Genomic DNA, 13033 nt, shown 5'->3' with positions numbered 1-13033 from the left:
CAAAAAGAAATAACAGACCTAGAGAAGGGGAGTCAAAGGCTTAAATAGGAAGGTGAAACATGGCAGCTGAAATAAAGTTGGCAGTATATTTCTGTCAGTGCTACTTTTTGCCATTAAAAATGGATTTGTAGAAATATTTCTGGAATTTAGTAAAAATATCAACTCTGGTTCTTAATTGTAAAATAAGAGAATGTAAAAATACAGATATAACAAAAGTAAATGTAATTTCTTTTGTTGAACTGGGTTTTTACCTTCTATAATAGCTGCATATTTTTGATGTTTGCAAATAGTTGTTACTAATAGAGGTAACCATTGAGCTGAGTAATGGATACATTTCCAGTGTTTTCCTTCTGGTGGAGTTGAGCAAACCATACTAAAAATGGTTAATAGCCTGGAATAAATGATTTTTTTTTTTTTAAACCCTTGGCATAGTTTACGAATCTAGCTTTGATTTTTGTGTATTTAGTGTTGTGCACGTAAATACAGATTTGCTGTGCCAAGTACAGATTTCCTACTCTCTTATCCCAAGAATATATGTCAAACAGCATTAGGTTGCATTTTATAATTTCTGAAGCACAATTTGCACTCAGGCTGTGATTTCAGTCTCAGTTCAGGTGGGTTTTATATTTGCAAGATCCTTCAGCCTTGTTGTGTGCTGGGATTTCCCTTTTGTTTCAAAAGGGGGACTTGGTAACATTTCCCTGTGCAAAAAAATAGGTCCTAAGAACTTGATTTAAATGGCAAATTTAGTATACTACATGTAAATTAAAGCATTTGGTACTTTTTTAAGTTAAGTTGTAAACAGTTTGTCTTGTTGCTGTCTTAATGAAGAAGAGCTTTATTGTAGTTTTGTTTTTATATATTTATACAGACACACACATATAAAAGAAATTATCTCCTGGTTTGTATGTTTCATTTTCACTAAGATGTATGTTCCCATACATTTTTTGTTTCATTTTTTACATTGAATAATATTCACAAACTGATTTAACCCTCAGTCATTTAATAAGTATCAACAGTGCTGAAATGAGTTATTCCCCATATTACTGTGTTTTGCCAGAAAACATAAAGTTGCCTCTGTGCCTGCACCCTCTGAATGGCACCTTTATTTCTCCTTATTGTGTACCTATAGTCATGACTGTGATACTGTACTGGCATTTTTTCCAAAGTGTTACACGTCTAGTTCAGAAGGATTCTAAGGGTCCATTGTGAAAACTTTTGTGAACAGTGAAATTCTGTTTGTTCTGTATTACATTTATAGAGATGGGTTAAATTGGAATAATTTAGAAAATATGTTTATAACAGCAAAACTAAAAAGTTTAGTTGTACCATATCAGGTATTTACACTTCTGTTTGTACACTTCATGATTTCAAATCAAATTGTTGCAAGATTTTTGTTCCTTCACTTGAATAAGACTTCATGTACATTGACAACCCTTTCTTCTGAATTACTATAAACTGAATGCTTCCTTGGAACATCTTGCCTTTGCTCATAGAAAGCAAATATAAATATAAGGGATATTAATTTTGTAAATAATAAAATATAACAATGGATTTAAGACAAGTGTCTAACCTGTATAAATCAAAAAAAAAACTGAGAACCCAATAGAATGATATTTAGAAGAATTAATGTGTACAAACAGAATAGTAATGTAACTTCATCAGCTTGGGTCCTGACTTGTTAGGCAGAATTTTTTTTTAACTGAGAATAAATAATGTATTTCTAGCTGATACATTGTCCCAATCTTAATCTGTCTGAATTTCTATAACTGCTGAATGTTAAGTTTTTCATTTTATGTTTTTGTTACTGGGTTGATTATTTTATTTAAACTGGATTTGGATTGAATTGCAAAGACAAAACCACAACATTGTAACAGTTGATATGTATGTAGACTTTGTACTCCATATTTCATGTTTATTCTCTGATTTTTCTGGTCTCAAACCACTGTAAGCAAAATAATTTGAAGTTTGAGGCTCATATGCTTCTTCATAAACTGCTCTCAGATCACTCTGAAATTACCTTCAGCTTTAGAGTGATTGAAGAAGTAACATGGTTGGAATTTTTTGTGTCAGTAGGAGGGGAAATGGTACTGATGGCTTAAATAGTATTCATTATATTTTTGCTTCTCTAAGTTGGAATGGTTCTGTAACTGTGCTAATAACTACTTAAACATCAAGGGAAGTGTGAAATTAGCCTTTTAAGAAAACTTGGAATGAGTTGGCAAATGCTTGCTTTTAATAAGATTTTTTAATAATAAGCTTCTAGTTAATATTAAGTGAATCATGTGGTAACATTGTTCAAGACCTGCATATATATACCTGTCTAGAATTATATCAGGTCTTAGTCTTAAGCTATTAATAATATTGTTTACCTAATCTTTTTTTTAACTGTGTATTTTATGTGGGGCTAGTTCTATTCTTGTGTATTTAGCATTCACCAGAGAAATAATGCTTTGTGCATCTGATTCAGTATTTGCAATCCAGCATAGCGTGAATAGAGGCAAGCAGTGCCACTGTTTATGTACTTCTTAAAATCTGTTTTAACCATTACTCTGGTGCTTTGCAGAATTATAGAGTTTTTCTTAATGTTCAGTGATAAATCTAATTTTTTTGAGGGTGAAACAAGGATTTAAAAAATGAACAGAATATCTTATGCTACTTATTTTCAAATGAATAACTTCTATTACTTTTTTCCCATAACTATGTTTCTGTAATTTTACTGACTTCTGAAGTGTCTGTAGACACACTTTCTTTTGTTCCTCATATCCTGGGCTTCTTTATTTGTGAATTCATTAGTTTTGACAAATTTGATCTGTGTGAAAAGTTCCCCAAGAATCTTTTAGGCATATGAAAAACAGAAGTGAGAATGTTGGTTTGAATCAATGTTCTTCAAAGAACGAAAAATATTCACTTTTTTACTTTTGCTCATTGTGGTTTGAGAACTAAGATTTCTTTTTACCAAAAAAAAAAAAAAAAAGGAGACACATGAGAGATCTTAATTTTTGTTTACCTGTGGCAGCTTGATCTATCTTTTGTCGCTCCCTCGTATATGAATGTGAAAAATACTTGCCAATAATTAATATCTTTCATATCTTTTTAACCTGTGAACTAAAGACTGAATTTTCTGAATACACCTCTCTGTTCATCAGTTAGTTTTGATGAATAGAAAGGCTGGGATAATAGAAGAAAGATACCTGACAATTTGGGTTAGTTTAGGAGGATTCTCCCCCATGTAAAATTAAGTTATATACAGTCATGAAATTGTTGTGTTGATCTTAAATTATACACTAAGACTGAACAAAGACAGCAGGTAAGTACGCTCATAATAGGAGGGGGGAACAGGTAGCAAATGTGAGAAGATGCTAGTGCTGATAAAATAGTCTGTACATGTATAATGAACAGAACCACATTGAGTATCTGTGCTTACATGCTGAAAGACAAATAGAAAGTCAAGCTTGAAATTCCTTCTTTCTCGCTATGTTACAGCTAAAGCATCAGAATATTTGGGGTATTTTGTGATGTTATGGAATGTAGGTTAAATTAAAAAGAAATTTTTGGCTTTTAAGCTGGTACTTTGTGTGGGATTTTTGGTTTGTATATTTCTTTTTCTTCATGTATAGAATAAAATAAAGGAGAATTACATGAAGTAATTAATAGGAGCGTCTAGGATATAATAACTAATGTGTCTTGTGCATTTTACTGAAATGTGAACATGTGAGATTGAAATTCAATCTCTGAAAATAATCTGCTATAATAAAACTTGATGGGTATATGCATATACAGCTTTAAAATTGCTGTAGAATTTTCAAAATTTTAAAGGCTGTTTAAAGCTTTTATGTGAATATTTGGATAATTAGAATCAAAGGGAAAAATTAGAGCTGCTATTGCAAGATGCTTTCGATATATATATATATAAGAAATCTACTGGGGTTTTGTTGTAAGAATGTGTTTTTGTGGGTAAAAAAGTGCTCAAGTTGCATCTTGCATAAATACAGAAATGTTTGATCACTCAACTTCTGGGATTTCATTTGTGAAATGTTCTGGCATAAACCCCTAACTTTTAAACCACAAAATTTCTATTCAACACCTAAGTTTGAAATTTGGGTAGAGTTGGTAAATTTTGGTAGAAATGCTGAGAAACTGATTGCTGTCTGGTGTTAAATTGTACAAATCTAACACATGCTTGGGACAGATAGCTTATGTATGAGCTTGAGGCAGATGGAAGAATGCCAAGAAACACTGACTAGAGATTTAATTTTTTAAAACGTTTTTTTGTTTCTTCAATATTCTACTTGCTTGTAGAATACTGAAAAAGGCTGAGCACACAGGTATAATCCATACAGATTTATTTCTTTTTGGAGCCACAAGGGTTTCCAGTTTTGCCAAGATATAGTGGCAGAATACTTGGAACGGAAATGTACACTACTTTGGATTTTAGTTGGTCTTGTTTTTAAAAATGAAGGCTCAGTGTGATGCTGACCATCTTAAGAGCCCTATACCAAAAAGCATTAATCCTGAATTCACTTTATTGTGCATTCTTTAGAGTTCCTGTAGATCCATAAGTACCTTTACAGATATGGCAAATTATTCCCAGGAACTGAAGCTTTCTTATCGTAGTATTAAGTCATATAGAGGGCACTTTGGATCTGCTAACTGTTGCCATAGACATAATCAAGATCCATAATTCTGGCTGCAGAACTGTATGATGAGAGCAGCAAATTCTGATGTGCAGTCTCACAGCTGTCAAGTACTGACTTTCTCCATTAGAAAACAGATTCTCTCCTGTCTGTGCTAACTTAGCTCACATCTCCGAACATGTTTTTCTTGTGGAGGTAGCACCTTGTCACTTTGCTCCTACTTAATTTCAGAAGTACATAACTCCCATGGAAACACTGGCCTCTGGGGAAGGAACTTCCCCAAAAGTAGTTGTTGATGCATTCAGGACCAGGGAACAAAATCTGTGAATAAGAGAAGACATTTCACTTATTGATTTGGATTAGTTTATGTGCTTACTATAGTGTATGGGATATACTTGGTTATACTTTGGAATTTTTTGAAGTTATTGTTAACAGTCATTTTGAGGAAATGAAGAAAAATTGCGTACTTAGTTTTCCCAGCTTTGAAAGTATTGTACTAATAGAAGAATATTTGACAGCTGTGTACTGTTGCACGTTCATGAAATTGCTTCTCTAAATGCATTGGTTTTCAAATGAATAATTTAATGTGTTGGGTTTTTAAAAGAACTTGATTGAAACTATTTTGAAATTAATTATTGAGTGTTGAAATTGTGAATTATTAATGAAATTAAGATAGCTAATTGTTTTGTAATGGAATTCAGCTGAAATCCAGTGTATGAAATTATACTATCCCAAGTATTTTGTGAACTCTTACAGTAATTAAATTTAAATTGTGTGGTTCCCTGATTTGCCAAAATAGATGAGAGCAGGACGTAGGGCTTGGGGTTTTTTTAAGGGCAAGTAGGTGAGGAAACTTGCAAATCTACATTGTATTAATTGAAAAGTGGGTTCTTGTGCAAAACTGCAAGTGTGTATTTTCAGATGTGAACCCCATCCAGCCTGCCACTGGTCTTTTGAAGTACTGGTGTCAGATTCTGTGTGCTTTTAAATGTTACTGACTTGTGAGCCATCCACTTCATTATATAATCAATTAATTACTTAAATGTCAAACCATCTTAAAACTTATGTAAGTGTGCAGGTAAAAATGTAAAAATCTAATTGTGGTAAAATTACTTTAAATTCTTGTTGAGTTACTCTTGCAGAATGCATACTTTAGGAAGTGTTCTATATCAGTTTGGCAGTCAGTCACAGAAGCAGTAGTTATTTCTTTCTTTATCATCAGTACTTTAACTGTGAAGTTTATATTCCTTCAACTTTGTTGTACAACAACATTAATCTTATTTTTAATTACTGTATTAGAAAACAACTTCAAATGAGTAGCTACTGCTTCTGGGTGTTTTATGTTAGTTAACATCACGGTGAAGTAGATGCACAAGTTGTGTATGTATAGATAAGCCAACAATTTTCTGTGTGTTTTGGGGACTAGCAAAATCTACATCACAAATTTTGACACATTACAGCTGAAGGAAGAGGAACAGCATGCAAGACAAGATACATTCTTCAACGAAAGATGCTTGTCCAGCAGTTTGCTTCATGTGATTGAACTGAGCCTGTAAGGATTCATGGATAATATGAACAGGAATAGATCTGAATAAAGCAAATCTGCATACATGGTAACCAGTAGCTCTTTTACTTTTTTATGTTGCTTAACTGTTTTATTTGAGGGAAACCTGTGTGATTTAAACCTTATAGCTTTTGCAACTTTATTACTGGTTATATACATTTGGCAATTATAATGTGCAAGCAATTGAAAAAAGTCAAGTAAATGCTTGTTTTTATAGTAGTTTGTTCATGTTAAACTGTTCATATAATGTCTGTACACAGCACCACTGATTACAGTAGATGTAGTGTTGTAATAAACTGTTTAATGGGGCTGATGTGTAAAGCTGTTCAAGTTATTTGATGTTTACACCTCAGGGAAAGTCATGTGTTCAGCAATATTTCAAGATAATGTTACAATGAAAACATTGATGCTGTCTTCAGAAACATCGCAATAGTTCTTGCCTATGCCTCAACCTAATCTTGGATTCAGCGAGTTAAACATACTAATGTTGCGCTCTCCCACTCAATTTTGATACAAAAATAGGTGGTTACGTAAAACCTTTAATTCTGTTTTGCTTTTTAGCAGTGTTTACCTAGGTGGCTTGTGAATTTCCTAATTGACTTATAAAACTGTAAAAACTGCAGCTCTCTGTGGTCAGTTGTTCAGAGGAGAGATAGTCCCAGATCTGTGATTTATGGCACACTGAAAATTTTATCTCTCATACAGCCCTGATCCTGATTGACACTACAGTTAATATAAAATTAAACTGTTCATGTTAACTTAAACTGCCCATAATAAAGGGTAGAAAGGTTAGGTTTAAAACACCCAAAATCCTGCAGTTGTTTACAGTTTTATAGTAATAGTGCTTGTGTGTGTTCCCTGTCCACCCCCAAGGCCGTAGCAGTCTGTACATAGTTGTATATTAGAAATATGCCAGAGGAGACAAGATGTTACCATTTTTATGACTTCATGGGTTTGGTATTTTCTTAGTACTTTGGGGTTTATTCACACGTGCATATAAAAGAGAAGGTGCATTTGTACGTCCTTGTTCACCAGTGGGCAATATTTAACATGTCTTAGCAAAAAAATGGCACTGATTAAATTTGTCAGATGAGGTTTTGTAAATTTACCTAAAAACAAATTAATGGAGCACTCAGTGAAAGTAGGCATCAAATTAAAGAATTTATTTTAAATTTCATCAAGTGTCAAATGCAAGCAAATAAAAATTTCATAAAAGCTGCAAAAGCTTCACTTCTGTCAGCCTTGCACAAAGGCTTCCTTTTAATCTTTTGTAAAGTTTTATGTAACAGACACACTCTTGGAGTTGTCACTCGTTCAAATAGCTGCACTTAATGTTTTAAGTTAAGTTTCAAGACCTCAGATGGCTTTAAGAGGCAACTCTTAGAAGCCTCTTGATTTCTTCTTTACCAATTTTGAAGATTTTACAGCTGACTTAAAATGTTACCCCGTTCAGGAAAGCATTTAAATCTTTTTGGTTTTCCAGAGCATACAAAGCATGTGCTTACAATTCATAGATTTCAAAAATGTAAACATATGCTTTAAGTGTTGTATTTGCATACGTGAGTGATTTTTATGCTTTACTGAGTTGGGACCAGTAGCTTGTGCAACTGCAAAAGTTTTGCATAAGCCTGAAACACTCTAATATTTTTGGCACCTACTATTGAACCAGGTTTCCTGCAGCCAGGTTGATGCTGTTGGACTTGGCTACAGCTTCAGACTCGCCCCTTTTTCTTTTTTTCTAAATTGTGTACCTCAGTTCCTCACGCATGGGATCACTGGTGTTTATTGAACTATTTGCTTCTGAGAAGATATTTCACGTGTTTGTTTAATCCTGTTTGAAAATGAAAACTGCCTTTAAAAATTTTGTAAAACTGAAAGTTGTATCAAGCAAGTCATGAAACACTTCTTGCTTTTTTTGTGAATAGGTATTGGTTACAAACAGTACTGTTGTAACTTCATTTTCTTTACTTAAAAACATTGTTTACTACTGTGTGTAATAAGTTTAAGGAAGAAATTACCTGCCTGTAGCAGTTAAGCGGGGAATAGCTAATACTGGAAAAGCAGCAGGTAAGTAATGTTCCGTTGCGTAGATACATGAAATTTTAAAATAAAAAAAAGAAACATTACAAGCATTTTATGTAGGAACTGATATTTTAGTCCACATTGAAATAGATTTGAGGCTGTTGCTCTTTTTACATAGATTGTCATTTCTCACTCACTTATTTCCATTGCTGGCAATGGAAATAGCAGGGCGTAAAAAATGTAAGTTAAACAGACTGACCATTGTGACCTGAGAGATGAGATCCCTGTATGAAGCCCATTATTTCTGCCTGTTCTCCAGATTCTTAGTTTTAACTGATAAATGTACTGTGTTGCAATTTAGGTAATACTCTCTTGTTGTGAGCTTCCTTTGTTAGATTTTTTTTTTATAAAACAAAAAAATGTACAGAAAAAAATCCAAAGACCCTGATAAACACCAAAAAGGAATATGCCTAATGTACATCATGTGTAACTGGATCTGTAATAGAATTTTTACCGAGTCTTGGTTTACTAAAGGTTCCTGCAATTTCCTGTACACATGCAGGAAATGGCAATTTGGAAACTTGCTGACTGGTGGTGATGCCATGATGGCTACTGCTGTTTAATATTCATTCAGTTGTATTTCATTTCCTTTTGCTGATGAAAGGATGAAATAATCTGTGAGGAAATACTTAATTTTTTTCAAATATTGAGTTTATAAGTAACATTGAAAATATTATCTTAAGGCTATGTCCTTTATCTTGAAAGACAAAACTAACAAGTAGTGACTTAGGGGTGGTGGTGCTTTACCAACAGAACTTGTTTTGGTGGTTTGTTTTTTAGAAGTAGAGGGTGGTTTTTTAAAGTAAAATTTTTACGGGATTATACATTTTGACAGGTCAAAGTACTTAAGAAGAAGAACATAGCATTTTGGAAACTGTACAGTCTTTTTTTCCCCCCTCATTCCTTTTTTGCTTTCTGTGCCAATATTTTTTGTTCTGATGACATTTTGGAAAATGTTTGTCAGAACTTCGGTTTTTTATTTACAGTGTGGCTTATAAGCTTGGATAGCTGTTGTTTTTTGTGTTAAACAAATAATTTTTATTAAATTTAGACATGAGCTTTTTTCCTTTATGAACTGAGTACTTTCTGGTTTTGTTCCTTTGAAATTGGTGAGGCTTAGTTTTTCTAACCTTATTTTTTTACCTCATTGTTTAGTTGCATACCCAAACCCTTGTAAATGTTTTTTTTTCCTAGTTGTATGTGGATAATTGGAGATTTAAATGTTGTATATACTTGTCATCTGTGTTTCTAGTAAAATACATGGCATTCTTCGTAGAAATACTTAATTCCTGATTTTCTTTCCTTATCCACTTGCTCTTTGTGTACAGGTCAAAAAGACATTGCTCCCATTTTTATTTATAGAATTTTATACATAGCCTGTTAAAATTGTCTTTGGTTCTTGTGTGAACTGAGATACAGCCTTAAATTTCCTAATACAATGCTCGTTAAAATACTGTCCATCATGTAGATTTAAATATAAAACATGCACGTTTAGGATTGGTACTCTTCAGAGATCTGAGACACTAAATTGCTTGTGCATTGAAATATAAACCCTTCAAGATTTTAGAGAAGGAAAGTGCAGGTCACCGTCCATATAAAAATACAAATTAATTTGAATTCTTTCCAAAATAAGAATTGTAATGTAGAAAAGAAGCAATGTGGATTCAGTTGAGATTCAAATTATTTTGGTAATTGACTGCACAGGTCTTGAACATAATGATTGCAGCATGCTGATGAATCATGATGTTTATGCAGAAATACTGTCTCTTGCAATTATGATGCCTTGCAATTAATACTTCAGACTAGCTTGGGGTGGATGGGGCTGTTGAGTTGGGGTTTTTTTGGTTTTGTACTTGTTTTGCCTTCCTCCCCTTTCTTCCCCATGCCCTATTAAGGTCTGACATCCCATGTATTTTTACATTTCCATTTAGCTGTAGAGGATAAATTTACTAAGGAGCAGTTTGGGGTATAGAAGCTCATCAGTATGATGTTCTCGTGGGATTTGTTTTCCCCAGTATTGGACTAAATACAATAAAGCTCCTTATTCCATTTATATATGATATGTTTGTTAATTCATGAACCCTTTCTATAGCCCCAGTGATTGCAGTGGGTTCTGGGATGATGCATATGCCTGCACTTAAATCTTCAACATACACTAATTTTACAGAAGTCTCTTGAAAATAGCAAACATATACCTTTGATCCTGATGGAATGGAGCATTTAAGTTGTAAAAATTCCTATCTATTCATACCATGTAATGTGATTTTTACATGATTTCAGAAATAACACTTTAGAATATATTCAATATATTTCAGCCTCACCCTCTTGTACACAGTATTTTGTAATAGAAAATATTTTAAACTGTGCATATTATTATCACATTATGAAACAGACATTCCTTTGATCTTCAGATGTAAGAAAATGAGGAATGTGTGTGCTTTTATAAATATAAGTGGTTGCAAATTCATATTCCTTACTACTGCAGTTGTCCTTTTTTAAAATAATAAAGAAAGGAAAAAAAATTAAAAGCCAAGTGTTTTGAAGGTGAAATACATTCCTATTTGGTAAACTGTAACATTTTTATGATGATTACTAGCACTGCTGACTTTCTAAACAAAAGGCTGTATTGTCTTCCTGTACCATTCCATTTCCTGGTTCCTGCTTTGCACAAGGATATATGAGTAAATAGTCAAGAAATGGTTTGAAATACAGGAGGGGCGTTGTCCAAGTTGGAATACAGAATTGCAATGCAAAATGTAAGGAAATGGATACCTGTCAGAATGCCTGACTCCAAAGGATTTTATATATATATATATATATATAGCAAACAGTTCCCTGATGCTGGCAGGCCAAAGAGTCTGTTGAATACTGCAGTTTTTGGAGACCTCTATTTCTCCGCAAGGTAAGATGGTATCCTAGCAAATGTGGATTTCAATATGTTTTCAGCAGAGGTACTTAAATAATCTGTAAATTTAGGGATAATTTCCTTTTTTTAGATGTTATACTTGAAATATTGCACAACTTTTAGCTTTCATAGGTTTCTTTTTTTCAGCCTTTAGGAGACTGTTAAGCAATTTGCTGTCCAACTTTTGTGTTGGTCTTAAACTGCAATAGTAGTTTACCTTGTATTGAAGAAATAAAGACAATTTTTATATTAAAAAATACTTTTGTCTGTCTTCATTTCAGCTTGTTTAATTTCTTCACAATTCTCATTATTGCCAGACTTCTCAGATTTTGAGACATTAAATCTTGGCGGGTGGACATTCTAAGATAGTTAAACCTAGATTCTGTGCTGTAATTACTTCTGAATCTAGAAATAGTTTATACTAGCTCTTATCCCCATCTGGACTTTATGCAGAGTTTACAACCAGTGAGTAGTGCAGACTTTTTTTTTAAGCTAACCTTATTTTTCTGTAAAATACAGTGCCCCACGTGAAGTGTTTATTCCCTTTAACTAAAGGGAATAAAGTAAGCATGTACATAAAGCAATTTCAGTCTCTAAAAATTACATTTTCAGACTCAGACATCAGTGTAGTAATGTTTGGAGATGTGGGTTTTCTCTTTTTAATCTGGTTTCTTGCTTTGACTAAATCTGGCAAACGTTAATCATTGCAGAGCATGTGAGTGTTAAACACGGCGGCTGTAAAACAGCTGTATGGGAGGTTGAACTGCTGTCAGCTCACTTCATGCAAAATATTGGTTTGGTCCCAGTGACAGTAACCATCCTCTGATGATTTAAAACTACTTTTGATACTGGGGTTATATGGATTGCAAATATTTTAACTGCTAAAGCAGAACATAGTGTTACATACAACACATCAGTGTGTTACAAACACAAAGCCACTTGCATTGCCATACTGTGCCATTCTAGTGGTGAACTTCCATAATTCATAGTACTTGTCAAAGTTCATTCACTGGCACAAAATGAGCTAGATCCATTGTACCATCTTAGATTACTGGTATCATTTTCTGTGCTGTTTGCTCCACCTTTGGCCTGTGATGAGCCTCTGCCATTTGACAGTGATAAGATTATGTGAGAATGCTGCTGTTTTTCCTTTTGGAAAAAAATATAGTTTCAAAAAGAAGTGTAGAATTTAATCTAATTGGCTTGGAAGAACACAACTTTCATGACTGTATTTAAACCCAATGTGTAACTGTACAGGTCTCTATAGAGAAAACAAAATGTTCATTTTGTTAACCTGAATTTCTTGGGGTAGTGCTCCAAACCTGCAGTAATGGAAATAACATTCACTTGCTCTAAAGGGCTCAGACATGATTTGTCCAAATAGCAAGCAATAGGATAGCAAAGCCAACTTAGCCACTGAGTTTACTGTACTGTGTCAGAATTCACTGTAACAACCTGAGTTCCTAAAGTGATTATGTGTTGTAGCCTGGTTTTATTGACCACATGAAAATTCGGACAGAGATGGAAAGGGTGTTGGGCTGTGGCTGGTGGGGTTTAGGGGACTCCAGGCTTTCTTCTGGGTTAAAAGCAGAGGGGGAAATCATTGTGAACTCTTGATTTTGAAAGTATCTTCCTGCAATTTTCCTCCAGGTTAGGGTGTTCAGCAGTTCCAATTGCTGAAATGTGAGACAAGTGTAAAGCATGCTGTCCCCCAAAACATGGGATGTGTCCTCTAAGATAAACACAGTGAGGATTCAGTAGTACGTGGATGAATTCGTTGTGGAGGTGTTCAGGCATAGGTCAACTAACCTATGGATGCAGGACCATCAAGGTATGCTTTGAAAT

General features: G+C 33.7%; 1 protein-coding gene across 4 annotated transcripts in view; it reads left to right on the top strand.

The window, feature by feature from the left end:
- Nucleotides 1–9562, top strand: part of CPSF6 (cleavage and polyadenylation specific factor 6) — a 30128-nt gene extending 20566 nt beyond the window's left edge. For all 4 annotated transcript variants that reach the window (XM_059846940.1, XM_059846939.1, XM_059846938.1 and 1 more), the window contains one exon: nucleotides 6098–9562. The gene's annotated coding sequence lies outside the window, so the exon portion shown is untranslated. The remainder of the gene's footprint in view (nucleotides 1–6097) is intronic.
- The last annotated feature ends 3471 nt before the right edge of the window (nucleotides 9563–13033 follow it).

Source organism: Haemorhous mexicanus, chromosome 5 (genome assembly GCF_027477595.1).
Source record: "Haemorhous mexicanus isolate bHaeMex1 chromosome 5, bHaeMex1.pri, whole genome shotgun sequence".
Classification (NCBI taxonomy): Eukaryota; Metazoa; Chordata; class Aves; order Passeriformes; family Fringillidae; genus Haemorhous; species Haemorhous mexicanus.
Note: the sequence above shows the minus strand (reverse complement) of the source record. Positions and strands in the feature narration are given on the sequence as shown.